This window comes from Ranitomeya variabilis, chromosome 1 (genome assembly GCF_051348905.1).
Source record: "Ranitomeya variabilis isolate aRanVar5 chromosome 1, aRanVar5.hap1, whole genome shotgun sequence".
Lineage (NCBI taxonomy): Eukaryota > Metazoa > Chordata > Amphibia > Anura > Dendrobatidae > Ranitomeya > Ranitomeya variabilis.
This window is the reverse complement of record NC_135232.1, coordinates 510,257,275-510,277,012: the sequence shown is the minus strand read 5'-3', so window position 1 is coordinate 510,277,012 and position 19,738 is coordinate 510,257,275. Positions and strand designations below refer to the sequence as shown.

Here is a 19,738-nt window from a genome sequence, read left to right as displayed (position 1 = left end):
AATGTCATGCGAGTGCAATCTGATTTCGCACACCTAGCATCCGATTTACATCCGAATGCAGTGCGATTGCTATGCGATTTTAACATGAGCTTTTACATACATCAATTCTCTGCCATTTACACATCGTTTTCAAAAGAAATGGTACCACTCATTAAGTTAATCAATATGCACGCGTCTGCACTCCCATAGGCGGGGAGTGCATACTCATTACCTTAATGAGCACCTTAATCATTACCTTAGCACGCGACTGCTCAGCACAGGAAAAGCTGCTATCGGGACAATGGAGATGCAGGGACGTACAGCGACGGCACCAGGAGGGCGAGTATGACAGGGAAGGACGGGGGGTAGCACAGCGATGCATACTAGATGGGACGAGGGAGCACAGCCATGCATACAAGAATGGGATGGGGGAGCCGAGCCATGCATACAAGATGGGATGGGGGGTTATGCATACAAGGATGGAACGGCGGGAGCCGTGCATACAAGAATTGGACGGGGGAGCTGAGCCATGCATATAAGATGGGACGGGGGAGTTATGCATACAAGGATGGGATGGGGGAGCCCAGTCATGCATACAAGGATGGGACGGGAGGAGCCCTGGCCATGCATACAAGGATGGGATGGGGGAGCTCAGCCATGCATACAAGGATGGGACGGGGAAGCCAAGCCATGCATACAAGATGGGAAGGGGGGAACTATGCATACAAGAAAGGGACGGGGAAGCCGAGCAATGCATACAAGATGGGATGGGGGAGCCATGCATATGAGGGGACCGGGGGAGCCACACAGAGCAGGACAGGACAGGGCGAGCCACACAGAGCAAGACAAGATGGGGGAGTCACACATAGCAGGACAGGGATGAGGGGGACAATACATAACCAGCTTATACTCGAGTCAATAAGCTCACCCAGTTTTCCGTGGCAAAATTAGGTGCCTGGGCTTATACCCTGGTCGGCTTATACTCGAGTATATACGGTAGATATTATATATATATATATATATATATATATATATATATATATATATATATATATATATATATATATATTGCATAGAGATAGATAGAAGAAATTAATCTGTCGGGCTCTGTAAAATCACTGCAGGAGCCGACAGGATTGAACAGATGGATTGCATACAGTAAATGCAAATAGAACAGGTAGATATATTGATGTCGTGACAAATACAATTAGTACAGTGTGTGTAAAAATTACTGTACATGTATTTAATAAAAGATTATTTCTTGGAAAAAAATGGTGTGGGCTCCTGCGCAATTTTCGTAACCAGCAGAGGAAAAGCCAGCAACTGGGGGCAGGTATTTATAGCCTGGGAAGGGGGTAATACCCATGGAGCTTCCCAGGCTATTAATATCAGCAACAATTCTCACGGTGATCTGCTGTGAAGAAACTGAGCTTGAACTGCGGTTTTCCATGGTCCAGAAGTCCCCATAGTTCAGGCCGGGTGGGAGCGTCACCGCTAGTCACTAAAGCTGCACTCCAGCAGCTCACTCACCAGTGGTTTTCAGCCGGGACGGTCGCATCTTGGCACCGTCCAGGTTGAAAACTGTTTATCCCCCAGACATGGATTACGGCATGTGACAGAACGACAGACAGGTATGGTGTATTGTTGTTTTTTTATTTTACTTTTATTACAGGAGATCTAGGGCTTCGGTGGAATTAGGCGAGTTCGTAAGTATGGTTTAATTGAGATTATTAAAGGAGTGTGTGTCTTTCTTTCAATTAAAGGACTTTTTTGGGGGTGTCTGCGTTTTCTTACAATGTGACTATAAGGTTAGTAAGGGTGGCGTCTTATTGACGGCTCTCCATTACTAGCCTCGGGGCTTGATGTCACCAGACAATACAAAGGATACATCAACCCCCAGCTATTGCCCCACTTGCCACCGCTACAGGGCAAATGGGAAGAGTGTTGTGAATTTGCGTTTTGCTCCCTCTAGTGGTCATTAGTGATTTGACACTGGAGCTTCTGTCTTCTCCTATATGCTCACCTGGGCCGTTAGTTCAGGGGCGTTGCTATATAAGCTCTCTGGACCTTCAGTTCTATGCCTGGCATCGTTGAATTCAGAGCTAATCTGTTGTGCTCTTGTCCTTTGATCCTGGTTCCTGTATTTCAAGCTAAGTCTGCTTCCTTGCTTTTTGCTTTGGTTTTGTTTTGTATTTTTGTCCAGCTTGTTCCTATCTGTATCCTGACCTTTGCTGGAAGCTCTAGGGGGCTGGTGTTCTCCCCCCGGACCGTTAGACGGTTCGGGGGTTCTTGAATCTCCAGCGTGGATTTTTATAGGGTTTTTGTTGACCAGATAAGTTATCTTGCTTTATTCTGCTATTAGTAAGCTGGCCTCTCTTTGCTGAACCTGGTTCATTTCTGTGTTTGTCATTTCCTCTTACCTCACCGTTATTATTTGTGGGGGGCTTGTATCTTGCTTTGGGGTCCCTTTCTCTGGAGGCAAGAGAGGTCTTTGTTTTCTTCTCCTAGGGGTAGTTAGATTCTCCGGCTGGCGCGAGTCATCTAGCGATCACCGTAGGCATGATCCCCGGCTACTTCTAGTGTTGGCGTTAGGAGTAGCTATTTGGTCAACCCAGTTACCACAGCCCTATGAGCTGGATTTTTGTATCTCGCAGACTTACACGTTCCTCTGAGACCCTGTCCACTGGGGTCATAACAGAAGAGCAAGGCTAAGTGCCAGAATTGGCGCATCTTAGAGATGCGTCTTTTCTGGGGTGACAGAGCTGATGTTTTTAGCTGGGGGGTGGCAGTATCCATGGCCCCTTCTTAGGCTATTAACCCCTTCCCAACCTGTGACACAGCGTATGCGTCATGAAAGTCGGTGCCAATCCGACCTGTGACGCATATGCTGTGTCACAGAATGATCGCATCCCTGCAGGCCGGGTGAAAGGGTTAACTCCAATTTCACCTGACCCGCAGGGACAGGGGGAGTGGTACTTCAGTCCGGGGGGGTGGCTTCGCCCCCCCCGTGGCTACGATCGCTCTGATTGGCTGTTGAAGGTGAAACAGCCAATCAGAGCAATCTGTAATATTTCACCTATGAAAATTGGTGAAATATTACAATCCAGCGATGGCCGATGCTGCAATAGCATCGGCCATGGCTGGAGACCTCGATCTGGCCCCCCACCGACTGATCGGCAATCTGCAGCCGCCATCACTGTTCCCTACCCCTCCGTCCTGTCCTAAGCACCTTCCTCTCCCCTCCGACCCTCCCCCGCTGTCCGATCACACCCTCCATACTTACCTAGTCCCGGTGTCCCTCCCGGTGTCCCTCCTGGCCTCGGTCTTCTCGCATGGGTGCCGCCATCTTGGAAAATGGCAGGCGCATGCGCAGTGCACCCGCCAAATCTGCCGACCGGCAGATTCATTCCCTGTACATTTTGATCGCTATGATAGGTTCTATCACAGCGATCAAAATAAAAAAAAGTAAATAAACCCCCCCTTTATCACCCCCATAGGTAGGGACAATAATAAAATACAGAAAATATATTTATTTTTGTTTTTCCATTAGGGTTAGGGGTAGGGTTAGGGTTGCACTTAGGGTTAGGGTTGCACTTAGGGATAGGGTTGCACTTAGGGATAGGGTTGCACTTAGGGATAGGGTTGCACTTAGGGCTAGAATTAGGGCTAGGTTTGGCATTAGGGTTAGAACTAGGCTATGTGCACACGGTGCGGATTTGGCTGTGGATCCGCAGCGGATTGGTCGCTGCGGTTTCATAGCAGTTTTCCATCACGTTTACAGTACCATGTAAACCTATGGAAAACCAAATCCGCTGTGCCCATGGTGCGGAAAATACAGCACGGAAACGCTGCGTTGTATTTTCCGCAGCATGTCTATTCTTTGTGCGGATTCCGCAGCGTTTTACACCTGCTCCATAATAGGAATCCGCAGGTGAAATCCAGACAAAAAACACTGGAAATCCGCGGTAAATCCGCAGGTAAAGCGCAGTGCGTTTTACCTGCAGATTTTTCAAAAACGGTGCGGAAAAATCTACACACAAATCCGCAACGTGGGCACATAGCCTTAGGGTTAGGGTTGGAATTAGAGTTAAGACTAGGGTTAGGGGTGTGTTGCGGTTAGGGTTGGGGTTAGTGTTGGAGTTAGAATTGAGGGGTTTCCACTGTTTAGGCACATCAGGGGTCTCCAAACGCGACATGGCGCCACCATTGATTCCAGCCAATCTTGCGTTGAAAAAGTCAAATGGTGCTCCCTCCCTTCCGAGCCCCAACGTGCGCCCAAACAGTGGTTTACCCCCACATATGGGGTACCAGCGTACTCAGGAGAAACTGGACAACAACTTTTGCGGTCAAATTTTTCCTGTAACCCTTGGGAAAATAAAAAATTGCGGGCTAAAAAATTATTTTTGAGGAAAGAAAAATGATTTTTTATTTTCACGGCTCTGCGTTATAAACTTCTATGAAGCACTTGGGGGTCACTTGTGGGGGGTTTCTACTGTTTAGGCACATCAAGGGCTCTGCAAACGCAATGTGACGCCCGCAGAGCATTCCATCAAAGTCTGCATTTCAAAACATCACTACTTCACTTTCGAACCCCAGCATGTGCCCAAACAGTGATTTACCCCCACATATGGGGTATCAGCGTACTCAGGAGAAACTGGACAACAACTTTTGGGGACAAATTTCTCCTGTTACCCTTGGGAAAATAAAAAATTCTGGGCTAAAAAAATTATTTTTGAGGAAAGAAAACGTATATTATTATTTTTATGGCTCTGCGTTATAAACTTCTGTGAAGCACTTGGGGGTTCAAAGTTCTCACCACACATCTAGATAAGTTCCTTTTGGGGTCTAGTTTCCAAAATGGGGTCACTTGTGGGGGAGCTCCAATGTTTAGGCACACGGGCTCTCCAAACGCGACATGGTGTCTGCTAATGATTGGAGCTAATTTTCCATTCAAAAAGCCAAATGGCGTGCCTTCCCTTCCGAGCCCTGCCGTGCGCCCAAACAGTGGTTTACCCCCACATATGGGGTACCAGCGTACTCATGACAAACTGGACAACAAAATTTGGAGTCCAATTTCTCCTGTTACCCTTGGGAAAATAAAAAATTCCGGGCTAAAAATCATTTTTGAGGAAAGAAAAATTATTTTTTATTTTCACGGCTCTGCGTTATAAACTTCTGTGAAGCACCTGGGGGTTTAAAGTGCTCACTATGCATCTAGATAAGTTCCTTGGGGGGTCTAGTTTCCAAAATGGGGTCACTTGTGGGGGAGCAACAATGTTTAGGCACACAGGGGCTCTCCAAACGTGACATGGTGTTGGCTAATGATTGGAGCTAATTTTCCATTCAAAAAGTCAAATGGCGCTCCTTCCCTTCCGAGCCCTGCCGTGCACCCAAACAGTGGTTTACCCCCACATATTGAGGTATCAGCATACTCAGGACAAATTGGACAACAACTTTCGTGGTCCAGTTTCTCCTTTTACCCTTGGGAAAATAAAAAATTGTTGCTAAAAATCATTTTTGTGACTAAAAAGTTAAATGTTCATTTTTTCCTTCCATGTTGCTTCTGCTGCTGTGAAACACCTGAAGGGTTAACAAACTTCTTGAATGTGGTTTTGAGCACCTTGAGGGGTTTAGTTTTTAGAATGGGGTCACTTTTGGGTATTTTCAGCCATATAGAACCCTCAAACTGACTTCAAATGTGAGGTGGTCCCTAAAAAAAATGGCTTTGTAAATTTTATTGTAAAAATGAGAAATCACTGGTCAAATTTTAACCCTTAGAACTTCCTAGCAAAAAATGTTTCCAAAATTGTGCTGATGTAAAGTAGTCATGTGGGAAATGTTATTTATTAACTATTTTGTGTCACATAACTCTCTGATTTAACAGAATAAAAATTAAAAATGTAAAAATTGCGAAATTTTCAAAATTTTCGCCAAATTTCCATTTTTTTCACAAATAAACGCAGAAATTATCGACCTAAATTTACCACTAACATGAAGCCCAATATGTCACAAAAAAACAATCTCAGAATCGCTAGGATCCGTTGAAGCGTTCCTGAGTTATTACCTCATAAAGGGACACTGGTCAGAATTGCAAAAAATGGCCAGGTCATTAAGGTCAAAATAGGCTGGGTCATGAAGGGGTTAAAATAAGACCGCAGCTGTCTGCATAGCCCTTGCTTGTTATTAATTACAGGGAGACCCCACGTCATTTTTTTTGGGGGGGTGGTCCCCAATTTTAATAGCCAGTAAAGGCTAAGTATACAGTTGTGAACTGATATTAATAGCCTGGGAAGCTCTATGGGTATTACCCTCTTCCCAGGCTATAAACATCTGCTGTGTCGGCTTTCCCTCTGCTAATTCTGAAACTTGCGCGGGAGCCCAGGCTATTTTATTCCAAAAAATAATCTTTTATTAATTAAATACATGTACATTAATTAAACACTGTACTAATTGTATTTGTAACTGACATCCATATAACGTATATACTCGAGTATATGCCGATCCGAGTATAAGCCGAGACCCCTAATTTTGCCACAAAAAGCTGGGAAAATGACTCGAGTATAAGCCTAGGGTGGGAAATGCAGCAGCTACTGGTAAATTTCAAAAATAAAAATAGATACCAATAAAAGTAAAATTAATTGAGACATCAGTGGGTTAAATATTTTTTAATATCCATATTGAATCAGGAGCCCTATATAATGCTCCATAAAGTTCATGATGGGCCCCATAAGATGCTCCATACAAAGTACGCCCCATATAATGCTCCATAAAGTTTATGATGGCCCCATAAGATGCTTCATACAAAAATATGACCCATACAATGCTGCACAAAGGTTGATTATGGCCCCATAAGATGCTCCATAGAAAATGTGCCCCAACTGATACTGCATAGAGGTTGATTATGGCCCCATAAGATGCTCCATAGAAACATTTACCCCATATGCAGCTGGTGCGATTAAAAAAAAAAAAAAAAAAATGACACCTCTTGTCCTGAGCAGGCGGGGACACCGGCACTTGTGATATTCACCTGTCCCCGTTCCACCGCTGCGCCACTAAACAAGTCATCGCGCCCTCCTACCTGAACGTCACAGAAAGAGGACGCAGAAGTTGGAGCGGCGCAATGGGGACAGGTGAATATCGCATGGCTCACCTCCCCCGTTATACTCACCCTCCCGGCGCGGTCCCTGATTCTCCGCGATGGTCTCTGACGCCGGCAGCTTGTTCCGGTATTCAGCGGTCACTGATACCGCTCATTAAAGTAATGAATATGTGGCTCCACCCCTATGGGAGTGGAGTCGCGTCCATATTCATTACTGTAATGAGCGGTACCACGTGACCGCTGAACACAGGAAGAGCTGCGGGCGCCGGAGAAGAAGGGACATGCAAAGACGTGCCGGGAGCAGGCGAGTATGATGGACAACTGCCTCTCCCTCTCCCCCGCCAACCCCCTGGGACAATGACTCAAGCATAAGCTGAGAAGGGCACTTTCAGCCTAAATAAATGGGCTGAAAATCTCGGCTTATACTCGAGTATATACGGTTTCTACCTATTCTGATTGTATTTACTGTATGTAATCCATCTCTTCTATCCTGTCGGCTCCTGCAGTGATTTTACAGAATCCGGCAGATGAACTACCTATCTATTATCTGTTTTTATATATATGTGTATATATATATATATATATATATATATATATATATATATATATATATATATATATATATATATATATATATATATATATATATATATACATACATACATACATACACACACACGCACCCCAATTCTATGTGTATATATCTATTCTATTCTAACCCATCAGTGTGATTTTACTGTACACCGCACATGAATTTCAAAGGACACCGCTGCGTAAACATCGGACAGCACTCGCCTGGTCCATGTGGTGTCCAATGTTTTCTTGCACCATAGGCTAGCAATGGCAAGATTCAGCCGATATACACATAAAATCGCAGCATGTTGCGATTTTACACGCATGTAAAATAAGCCCGAGAAAAAATACGTTGATGTAAGCTACCCCATAGATTAACACTGGTCAGATTACTATGCAATGTTTTCTCGCATAGCACTCACCCGTATTCTATGGTAGTGTGACCCCGACCTTAGGAACATTTCTGTGAAATTGTTCCACAATTTTTAGATGCAGTTTACAGATTGGCGACTCTCTAACCCTTTGCTCTGCCTCTAACATGTTTTTTTTTAATACAGTCAGGTGACAAAAAAATGACCCTCCTGCAGATTTTCATTAGTACCAGTTACTTTTCCAACAATGTCCCAACTTTGAGATGTGTTGCTGTCAATTTCAAAATAACTGAATATTTTCAAATAAAATGGAAAATCTCGAACTTTCATCTTCTGATCTGTGTTCTATGTTCTGTTGTGAATAAAATATAGCTATAAGATTTCCAAATCATTGCATTGTTGTTCTTTTACATTTACCAACATACGCTAATACAGTATTTGACTGTGCTTTGGCATAATGATTTAAATTAAATGTACTTGTGCCTCTTGTTCAATATATTGTAATAAGAAGTAAACATATAACATGTACTAGACATTTTTGTCAGCTTTTGCATTTTATTTTAAATCTGTTCAGCTTTCTTGTTAGTATATTTTGTTAAACGTTTATTTTAAGTAGAAGATAGATTTTAAACTACAGCAGAAAAACTGTCAAAATATTTGTGTATGAAATGACTCAGGATGTGGTTGGAAGACAAAAAACGACAACAACATGATTTAGAAAAAAAATGTATTAAAAAAAACACCAAAAACTAGACAAAAAAAGTGCAAATGCAATAAGTTGAGCCCATGCTATTTAATAATGTTAGTGGAATACAAATTACCCCTAAGGCTATGTGCACACGTTGTGGATTTACTGCGGATCCACAGCGTTTTTTTCCGCGCAGAAATGCTGCAGATCCGCAGTGATTTAAGGTACAATGTAAATCAATGGAAAAAAATGCTGTGCTAATGGTGCGGAAAATTCCGCACGGAAAACGCTGCGGATTAAAATTAGGAGCATGTCATTTATTTCTGCAGATCTGCAGCGTTTTTGTACCCATTCCATTCTAGAAATCCGCAGGGGTAAAAACGCATGAAATCCGCAGTAAATCCACATAAAAGACGCATCAAATCCGCACCTGCGTTTTCTGCCAAGAGATGCAGAATCCACACAAAAAAATTCCAGAGGCAAATCCGCAACATGTGCACATACCCTAAAGCAGAAAGCTTTGTACAGTCCTTTTTCTGGTAAAAAAAAAAAAAAAAAAAGTTGGCTAACAGATGCTGACACCAAAATATACTGTTTATACACAGCTTTCAGCTAAACTGTTTCTTTGAAATGAACTAATTCAGAAAATGAAAAACATAACTGTTACATACACTAAACGAAAAATCAAGCACAAAAAGTCCTCTGTAAGGAAGCCCAAACAATACTGTACATTTCTGTTCCATGCTATACAATAGAGTAGTGTATAATTTTGCATACTTACATATCACTGTTATCCCATAGAGAAAAAGTAGAGAATGTATTTCAGTGTCCAGAGACAAATAGAAAATCCCTAACCTGACAGGTTTCACAAGTAGCCCTTGGATAATAATCAGGGATAGTCATATCAGAACACCTTGTATAGGAGGAGCTATGTAATACTTGAAGAACTGGTTGAGTTATGTCCTGGACCACTGCAATATAGAGCATATACTGAAAAAAAAAATCAATGCTTAAGTTTAAATGTGATATGAATATTGTAAAGGTGAAAACCAAAACAATGATTTGACTCAGATGTGGATCAGCTGTCACTTCATATGAATCTTGATGGAAGACAGTGAGTAATGTATGGAAAATATTTTCAAATATACATGTAGCCATTTAATGACATCTGAGATTAACCCTTAATGACCTATGACGTGTATATTTGTCACAGGTCACTAACCCCTCTTTGGTGCAGGCTCCGGCGCTGAGCCCACACCTTTCCAGCACGACAGCTGATCTGATCAGATGCCATGTGACCCCAACAGCTGGGTGTGGAAATCCGATCCACCCGCGGCTGTTAACCAATTAAATGCCGCTGTCAATCGCCGACAGCGTCATTTAACTTGTGCAAACCAGATGCGCGTCTTAGCTCCACCCATCGGCACCCCTGTCACATGATTACTAGGTGCCGATGGGTTGGCATCACAACCTGCGGTCTGCAGGAGACTACTCTGGTTGTTTTTGCCAAAGTGGTATGAGCGCCGCGGTGGTCGTCGGTCATAGCAGTTGAGCATTTTTGTTACACATAGCAGGGCTGCAACAATCAGATGATAGCAGCTACTATAAAAAAAAAAAAAGTGCTTAAAAAGAAAAAAAAAAAAATATATAAAAAGTTCAATTCACTACTCTTTTGCCATATTCAAAATAATAATAAAAAAATACAGATATTTGGTATTGCCGCGTTCAAAAACACATGATATATCAAGATATAAATAGAATTAATCTGATCGATAAACAGCGTAACGAGAAAAAAAAAATCAAACAGCCAGAATTAAGTTTTTTTGGTTGTATCTATCCCAAAATGGTATCAATAAAAACATCAGCGCGCAAAAGATAAGCTACAGGCCTCGGAAAATGGCACTTTTTTAAAATTTATTTTACAAACTGGATTTTTTTTTCACCACTTAAATAAAAAAAAAAAAAAAAAAAAAAGAACCTACACACGTTTAGTATCAATGAACTCGTTTTAGCTTTTAGTGAAAATGTTAAAAAAAAAAAAAACCTCCAAGCAATTGTGGAATTGCACGTTTTTAAAAAATTTCACAGTACTTTTCAATTTTTTTTCTTGTTTTCCAGTACACAATATGGTAAAAGCAATGGTGTTGTTCAAAAGTAAGACTTGTCTCGCAAAAAGCAAGCCCTCACATGACCATACTGACAAAAAAACAAAAAAACAAAACAGTTATGGCTCTGAGAAGAAGGGGAGCAATGAACGGAAATGCAAAAACTGAAGTACTCCTGGTCGTTAAGGGTTTAAAGGGATTTTATTTTTTTATTAACAGTATTTTTATATTGATGATCTGTCTTTAGGATAGGTAAACAATATACCGTAAGATCTTACAGCATATAGATTCCCATATGAGTGGGTTATTCATTTACAATGCATGATCCGGTGTGTAAACTCTAAAGGACTCCTCTCTTTGATGTGTGTGCATTGGCAGTTACATCTTAAGGGCTCATAAACATATGTGTAAAAAAAAGTTCTGATATCAGGACCGAAAAAATGGACGAGTGTCATGCGAGTACAATGTGATTTTCCGATCTACATCCGAATGCAGTGCGATCGCTATCCGTTTGCAATGCGATTTTAACATGAGCTTTTACATACAGCAATTTTCTATGTCATTTACACATCGTTTTCAAAAGAAATGTTCGTCAACACACATATACATTATACATACATATATATATATATATATATATATATATATATATATATATATATATATATATATATACATACACACACACACACGTACATACATACATATACACACACATACACACAGGTAGTCCTCGACTTACGACGTTGATATATATATATATATATTAAAAGCCGGAAAATGATCTGCCGTGTACAATAATCACAGAGTGACAGGTTAGAAAAGAATAGATGTACATATACCATAGAGTTGTGGCCAAAAGTTTTGACACCCCTGCAATTCAGTCAGATAATACTCAGTTTCTTCCTGAAAATGATTGCAATCACAAATCTTCACCCTCCTGGTGCCATAGCTGAACATCCCTGCATCTCCGTTGTCCCGGCACCGGCAGCTCCTTCTGTGCTGAGCGGTCATGTGGTACCGCTCATTAAGGTAATGAATATGCACGCGTCTCTACTCCCATAGGCGTGGAGCGCATATTCATTACCTTAATAAGCGGTACTCTAAGATCAGGGGCCAATATTCATCGCACAAGAAGAGTCAACAGTTTATGGTTCTGGGCCTACACAATTTACGTCTGGCATAATTAAGAAAAAACGTTGAGTCGTCACATTCCTCCCCCTTCTTAAAGGGAACCTGTGACCCCCAAAATCGATGGTGAGGTAAGCTCACCGGCATCAGGGGCTTATCTACAGCATTCTGTAATGCTGTAGATAAGCCCCGATGTTACCTGAAAGAGAAAAAGAGGTTATATTATACTCACCCAAGGGGCGGACCCGCTGCGGTCCGGTCCGATGGGTGTCTCAGGTCTGCTCCGGCGCCTCCTATCTTCATTCCATGACGTCTTCTTCTGGTCTTCACGCCGTGGCTCCGGCGCAGACGTACTTTGTCTGCCCTGATGAGGGCAGAGCAAAGTACTGCAGTGCGCAGGCCCTTTCTGTCCTTTCCGGCGCCTGCGCACTGCAGTACTTTGCTCTGCCCTCAACAGGGCAGACAAAGTACACCTGCGCCAGAGCCGCGGCGTGAAGATCAGAAGAGGACGTCATGGAATGAAGATGGGAGGCGCTGTACCCGACCTGAGACGCCCATCGGAGCGGGACCGCCCCTGGGTGAGTGTAATCCAATGTCTTTTTCACATCTTTCAGGTAACATCGGGGGCTTATCTACAGCATTATAGAATGCTGTAGATAAGCCCCTGATGCCGGTGAGCTTACCTCACCATCGATTTTGGGGGTGATAGGTTCCCTTTAATTAGCCAGACATGAAAGGCTTCCAATCATCCTTCTCCACTTATCTGGGACAATCCGTTAGCATGTCTTTAGCACCTTTCTGCCATCGGATGAAATAGTATGTCCGATGGCAGAACCCCTGCTTTGATGTGGTCTCCGGAGGTGAGACTGCATCACAGCCAGGACATGTCAGCTGTTTTGAACAGCTGACATGTGACCACAATAGGCATGGGTGAAATCGCGATCCGCCCGCGCCTATTAACTAGTTAAGGCTGGTTTCACATTTGCGTTTGTTGCCGCAGCGTCGTGTTTTCCTATATTTAACAATAAAATTGCATGCTTTTTATGTTCACGTTTTGCCGCGTTTGACGACGCATGCGTCGTCTCGTCGTCTGCGGCTTGGCGCGGAAATGCAAAATGTAGTAATTTCTAGAGGCGTCTATTTGCCGCCAGGAAATGCATGCAGTCGATTGCGCAAGGATTGCGACCAAAAAACGCATTGCTGTCTATGTGAACGCATGTGTTTTTTAGCACATGCGTTTGGTTGCGTTTTTGAACGCATGCGTTTCAATTGAGAAAAACATGTCTAGACACTGATAAGCCACCCCCCACCATCAAGGTGATAAAAGGGAGGGTGTGGACAGTTGCAGGTCACTTCTCACCAGACAGCCAAGCGGACAGCCAAGCAGAGCAGACGGCCCACAGCGGACAGCCAAGCAGAGCAGACGGCCCACAGCGGACAGCCAAGCAGAGCAGATGGCCCAAGCTCCTGCTTGGACCTCCTCCACTGACACCATGATGCAGCAGGACCCTGGCATGGCCTTCCGTACCGCCACCACCACGATGCAGGACCCTGGCATGGCCTTCCGTACAGCCACCTCCACGATGCAGCAGGACCCTGGCATGGCCTTCCGTACCGCCACCACCACGATGCAGCAAGACCCTGGCATGGTCTTCCATACCGCCACCTCCACGATGCAGCAGGACCCTGGCATAGCCTTCCGCTCTACAAGCGCTATGGACTCTGGCATGGCTGCACGCTCTACAACCACTATGGACTCTGGCATGGCTGCACGCTCTACAAGCACTATGGACTCTGGCATGGCTGTACGCTCTACAAGCACTATGGACTCTGGCATGGCTGCACGCTCTACGAGCACTATGGACTCTGGCATGGCTGCACGCTCTACGAGCACTATGGACTCTGGCATGGCTGCACGCTCTACGAGCACTATTGACTCTGGCATGGCTGCACGCTCTACGAGCACTATGGACTCTGGCATGGCTGCACGCTCTACGAGCACTATGGACTCTGGCATGGCTGCACGATCTACGAGCACTATGGACTCTGACACAGTGCAGCCGGACCCTGACAGGTCACCCGCCACCACGCCATATGAGCCCACCAAGACCTCCCACAACCAGGCAAACCAAAAAGAAAAAACAGAAAAAAAACAAAGGACTCTTAGCATTCCTCCCCCTTCCAGTGCGTCTCAAGCCTCTCATGTGTCAAGCCCCATCCCCAAACTTCCAGACCCTTCTAGTTTCATTGCCCCTTCTCCTGCCACCTCTGCGTCGTCCACGGTTAGCCAGGCCTCTGTTATTCACACCCCCCGTTTACATCACTCTACCCCAAGCCGGCGCAGTAAATAATTTTTTGAGTTGCTTACAAAATAAAAAAAAGTTTGATTTGCCACAATTATGTTTGGTTTCTTGTGTCTTCCGCCGCCGGCAACACACACCGTGCGCCAAGAAACTTCGCGACACTTACTTTTTGGGCCACATCATATCTCCAGTAGTTAAAAATAAAAACTGCAGCATTGTGTGTCTTTAGTATACAGATATGAGGTGGGCCAAAAAATATTACATGTATCTCCATAATCTCATTTTGTCTGTGCCTAGTGTGGCAGTCTGAAGAGAAAATTGTGGAAATACAGTGCAGACTTCTACTGAACAGGTCAGGTGTCAAAAAACTCATTAGTTATGACACCTGACCTGGTGAGTAGAGAACTGCCTTGTATAACCACCATTTTCTCTTCTTTACACATAATCTATTACACACAACTTGAGGGACAATGGTGGTCACACACTACATATAGATGCTCACCTGCACAGGTGTCAGAAATAGTGAATTCATGAGCCTGTATATGCTTATCATGAATTCATTATTTCTGACACCTGACTTGATGAGTATAGATAGTGTGACAGTGATTGTCTCTTCAGTTTGTGTCCAATGGATACAGGAGAAGAGAATCATGACGCAATGACGTCAACAAGCTTACCAATAAAGCAACATGGCTGCCATTACTAGCAGTATGTGCCCAGTGTTGTATATCAGTATTTGCAAGCCAAAACAAGGAGTGAACAATTACAGGTAAATTATGATATTAACATAATAACTAGCAACTCGGCTTTTATCACCCACTCCTGGTTTGGGATTACAAAAAATGATATTAAATACAGATCAAATATTGCAAGTTTAGGACAGCCTTGGTTTGTAGAGGAAAAAGATAGGAGACACGGTCAACTCAACCAAAACTAAAGTTTATTAATGAGAAATATTATAAAGTTTATTAATGAGAAATATTATCATTGTAGAAAATAACTGGTACAGATCGAATTACAACTGAACATTTACACAACATTGACACACGTCCAATATCTGAATCAAAAAAGGCCGCAAATTGGTCCCGCATGTGACCAACTGCTGCAGTTGACTGCAGCGGGTGATGCTGGAAATCGGGCAGTGGGTGTGCAACTAGTTCATCCAGTTCAATGTTGGGTTGCTCCTTAACCATTATATAATTATGCAGAACCACACAGGCTTTGACCACCTCATCGACTGTTTCCACTTTTAGATTTATGGCTGATGCCAGAATGCGCCATTTTGCGACCAGAATGCCAAAGGTACACTCTACAGTTCTTCAGGCCCTGGTCAGTCTGTAGTTAAAGATCCTTCTAGTGTGGTTCAAGTCCCGACTGGAATAGGGCTTCAGTAGGTTTTCACACATCTAAAAGGCCTCATCCCCAACCATAACAAATGGCATTGGTGGTCCTTGAGTGTTGGGGAGAGGTTGTGGCGGGGGAAAATTGAAATTGTTGCCATACACACGGTGGCCCATATCTGAGTTCTTGAAAGTCTGGGAATCATTGCCACGTCCAAAAGCTCCAATGTCCACGGCGATGAAGCGACAGTTCGCATCGGCAATTGCCATGAGCACAACAGAAAAATATTTTTTGTAATTGAAGTACTCCGATCCTGTTCTGGCGGGTTTGATAATGCGAATGTGCTTTCCATCCATCGCTCCTAAACAGTTGGGGAAATCACACACACTCCAGAATTGTTCCGCAATTTCAAGCCATATGTCGATGGTGGGTAGGGGTATAAACTCATCCTGGAGTACATTCCACAAAGCCCGGCAGGTGTCCGCAACTATCCCGGACAGGGTGGATATTCCAAGCCGGTATTGGAAGTGGAGGGATGATAAACTCTCTCTGGTGGCCAGAAATCTGGAAGAAAAACAAACACAAAAAACATTACAATCTATTCTTTTTATGGTGTGGTTACGCTAAAGAAAGGAAAATACCCCAAAAATACATGTCTGAAAACACTAAATTTGGACTGTCATTGGTTTAGATTTTGAACGTACCTTAATGTAACCAGCAGACGTTCCTAGGGTGGAATCGCTCTACGGAGCTGGGTGTCCTGTCGCCGTATGGCTCCTTGGACACGAGAAAGCAAATCCCGGAACGAGTCTTGCGACATTCGTGTGTATTCCTGGAATTTCTCCGGGTTGGCATTAAGCTCGGCATAGAGCGTGTGGTAGGCTCCACGGCTCTCACGTAGTTCGATAATGGGGTGCCTCCAAAAACGCCTATGTTGTCTCCTTCTCCATCTTTGGCGATTTCTGTCTTGCTCCCAAGCAAAAGCACAGGCAAGAAACAGTTTGAAGCTGAAATCCAGGAGGAAATAAAAGCTCTCCATGCGAAGATCCATCATGACACAGGATACAGTAGCAAACTGTTAAAATTTCAGTAGCCCTAGGGTCTATATATAGAGATTCCATAATACACGCCCTCTGTAGTCCCATTGGCGTTGTCTGGTTATCTAGATTTTTCTCTTGTGAAATTTCTCATCATGCGCACCAAAAACGCAGGAAAAAACGCATGTAAACGCGTACAAACGCGGCGTTTTTTTAACCGCATGTGTCAAAAGAACGCCGCGTTTCTACGCGTTTTTTCCACCACTTGCGGATGCGTTTTAAATGCTGCGGATTTAAATGCAAATGTGAAACTAGCCTAAATGCCGCTGTCAAACTCTAAAAAAAAAAAAAAAACACCCCCCAGTCCTTAAGGAGTTGAAGAGAACCTGTCACTAGCCATAATTTTTTTCACCTAGTCTAAATGCACCATTTCTTCTGAATCTGGTTGTTGTTTCTTTAGTTCCTATGTCTCTTTGTTCCTAAGCTATGGCCCTTTCCCCCTGTATGCAACTCTATGCTTATTAACCCAGGTCCAGGGCAATCCACAAGTATTAAAGGGAACCTGTCTCTTTCAAAATGGCGATTGCCTCACCTGCGCTGTAGCATCTATCGGTACAGCCGTTGGGTACAGCCAGGACCCAGCTGCTTGGAAAGCATTGCCAAACCGCGCGCTGCATGTTCGCCTCTATGACATTACTGCAAGAAAGCTTGTCAGATTGAGTATATTACACAAGGAGGAAAACACAGTAGATTACTCAAGAAGGAAGACACACAGCAAGTTAACAGGATCTAAGAGAAACATGGCAAATGTGACAACCTACAAGGTGAGTTGAAACATGTGCTACATGTTCACAGATCGGCCAGAAGAAGAATCCAACTTCCCCTGCCAGAAGTGTAGACTGCTGGCCCTTTTAGAAGAGAAGGTGCAGGGTCTGGAAGAAAGAATTGCAACTTTGAAACTCAAAGAAAATGAAGACTTCCTAGACAGAACAGAAGCATCTCTACGGGTCACAGAAGGTGAAGAAAGTGTCAGAGAACTTCCAAAAGCAGACGAGAGGAAGCATGTGACCAAAAGAAGCAAGACGACCATGGAGACATCACCAACCACACAGCTGAGAAACCGTTACCAAGGCCTAGTAGAGGACGAAGATGGCACACCTAAGGATGAGGCACTACCAGCAAGCAAAGAAGAAAAGAGCACACAGCAACAGCCAGAAGTGACAGCAAAAAGTACAGCCAAGAAGCGAAGAAGAGTGGTGGTGGTGGGAGACTCACTACTGAGAGGCACAGAAGCAGCCATCTGCAGACTGAACATAACCGCAAGAGAAATATTCTGCCTCCCACGTGCGAAGATCAAGGATGTGACCGATAGGATACCAAAGGTCATCAGTTCCAAGGACGTCCACCCATTTCTTCTGATACATGTTGGCACCAATGACCTACCGACAATCTCCAAGGACTTTGAAGAGTTGGGGAAGAAAGTAAAGAAACTGGATGCACAGGTAGTTTTTTCTTCTATCCTTCCAGTAGACAGGCATGGCACCAGGAGATGGAACAGGACCCTTGATGCGAACAACTGGCTAAGACGATGGTGCAGTCAACAAGGATTCGGATTCCTGGACCACCGTGTGAATTACTTGTACGACGGGCTCCTCGCCAGCGATGGACTACACCTCAACAAACCTGGGAAACACACATTCGCCAGAAGACTCGCTACACTCATCAGGAGGGCGTTAAACTAGAAGAGGGGACGGGAAGAAAAACAGACTCGAACATGAAGCCAAAAAATATACTGATGAAGGATATGAGGTGCGGTAAAGAAGACCCAAGACAACATACCCGAAAGGGAGGTAAGAAAATTTCTAAAACAATCCACAGGGAGGAGATTGGAACAAGACAAAATCCACTAAGCTACATGCTTGCAAATGCCAGAAGCCTGACAAACAAGATGGAAGAACTAGAAGCAGAAATATCTACAGGTAACTAAGACATAATGGGAATAGCCAAGATATGGGTAGATGAAAGCTATGACTGGACAATTAACTCACGGGGTTACAGTCTGTTTAGAAAAGATCGTAAAAATCGGAGAGGAGGGGTTCGTCTTTATGTAAAGTCTGGTCTAAAGTCCACTTTAAGGGAGGATATTAGAGAAGGGAATGAGGATGTCGAGTCCATATGGGTCGAAATATATGGAGGGAAAAATAGTAACAAAATTCTCATTGGGGTCTGTTACAAACCCCCAAATATAACAGAAAGCATGGAAAGTCTACCACTAAGGCAGATAGATGAAACTGCAATCCATAATGAGGCCTTGTTATGGGGAACTTTAACTACCCGGATATTAACTGGGAAACAGAGACCTGCGAAACCCATAAAGGCAACAGGTTTCCACTAATAACCAAGAAAAATTATCTTTCACGATTGGTGCAAAATCCAACCAGAGGAGCAACACTTTTAGACTTAATACTATCTAATAGACAGGACAGAATAACAAATCTGTAGGTCATCAGGCATCTAAGAAATAGCGACCACAATATTGTACAGTTTCACTTGTCTTTTGCTAGGGGGACTTGGCAGGAAGTCACAAAAACACTGAACTTTAGGGACACAAAATTTGACCAGCTTAGAGATGCCCTTAACCCCTTTCTGAACTCGGACGGGATAGTACCTCCGAGGTCAGATCCCCTGCTTTGATGTGGGCTCTGGCGGTGAGCCCGCATCAAAGCCGGGACATGTCAGCTGTTTTGAACAGCTGACATGTGCCCGCAATAGCGGCGGGTGAAATTGCGATTCACCCGCCGCTATTAAGTATTTAAATGCCGCTGTCAAACGCTGACAGCCGCATTTAACCGTCGCTTCCGGCCATCGGGACGGAAATGAGCGCATCACTGACCCCAGTCACATGATTGGGGGTCAGCGATGCGTCTGCACAGTAACCATAGAGGTCCTTGAGACCTCTATGGTTACTGATACCGGTGTGCTGTGAGCGCCACCTTGTGGTCGGCGCTCATAGCAAGCCTGCAATTCAGCTACATAGCAGCAATCTGATGATCGCTGCTATGTAGCTGAGCCGATCGAGTTGTGCCAGCTTCTTGCCTCCCATGGAGGCTA

At 44.0% G+C, this 19,738-nt stretch overlaps 1 protein-coding gene across 3 annotated transcripts in view; it reads right to left on the bottom strand.

Annotated features, from left to right (window-relative positions):
* Nucleotides 1–19,738, bottom strand: part of B3GNT3 (UDP-GlcNAc:betaGal beta-1,3-N-acetylglucosaminyltransferase 3) — a 72,250-nt gene that overhangs the window by 2,494 nt on the left and 50,018 nt on the right. Inside the window, exon 1 of one of the 3 annotated variants that reach the window (XM_077253276.1) lies at nucleotides 9,492–9,700. The exons of the other annotated variants lie outside the window; for them this stretch is intronic. The gene's annotated coding sequence lies outside the window, so the exon portion shown is untranslated. Of the gene's footprint in view, nucleotides 1–9,491; nucleotides 9,701–19,738 lie in introns of those variants that run through there. 3 annotated transcript variants of the gene reach the window in all.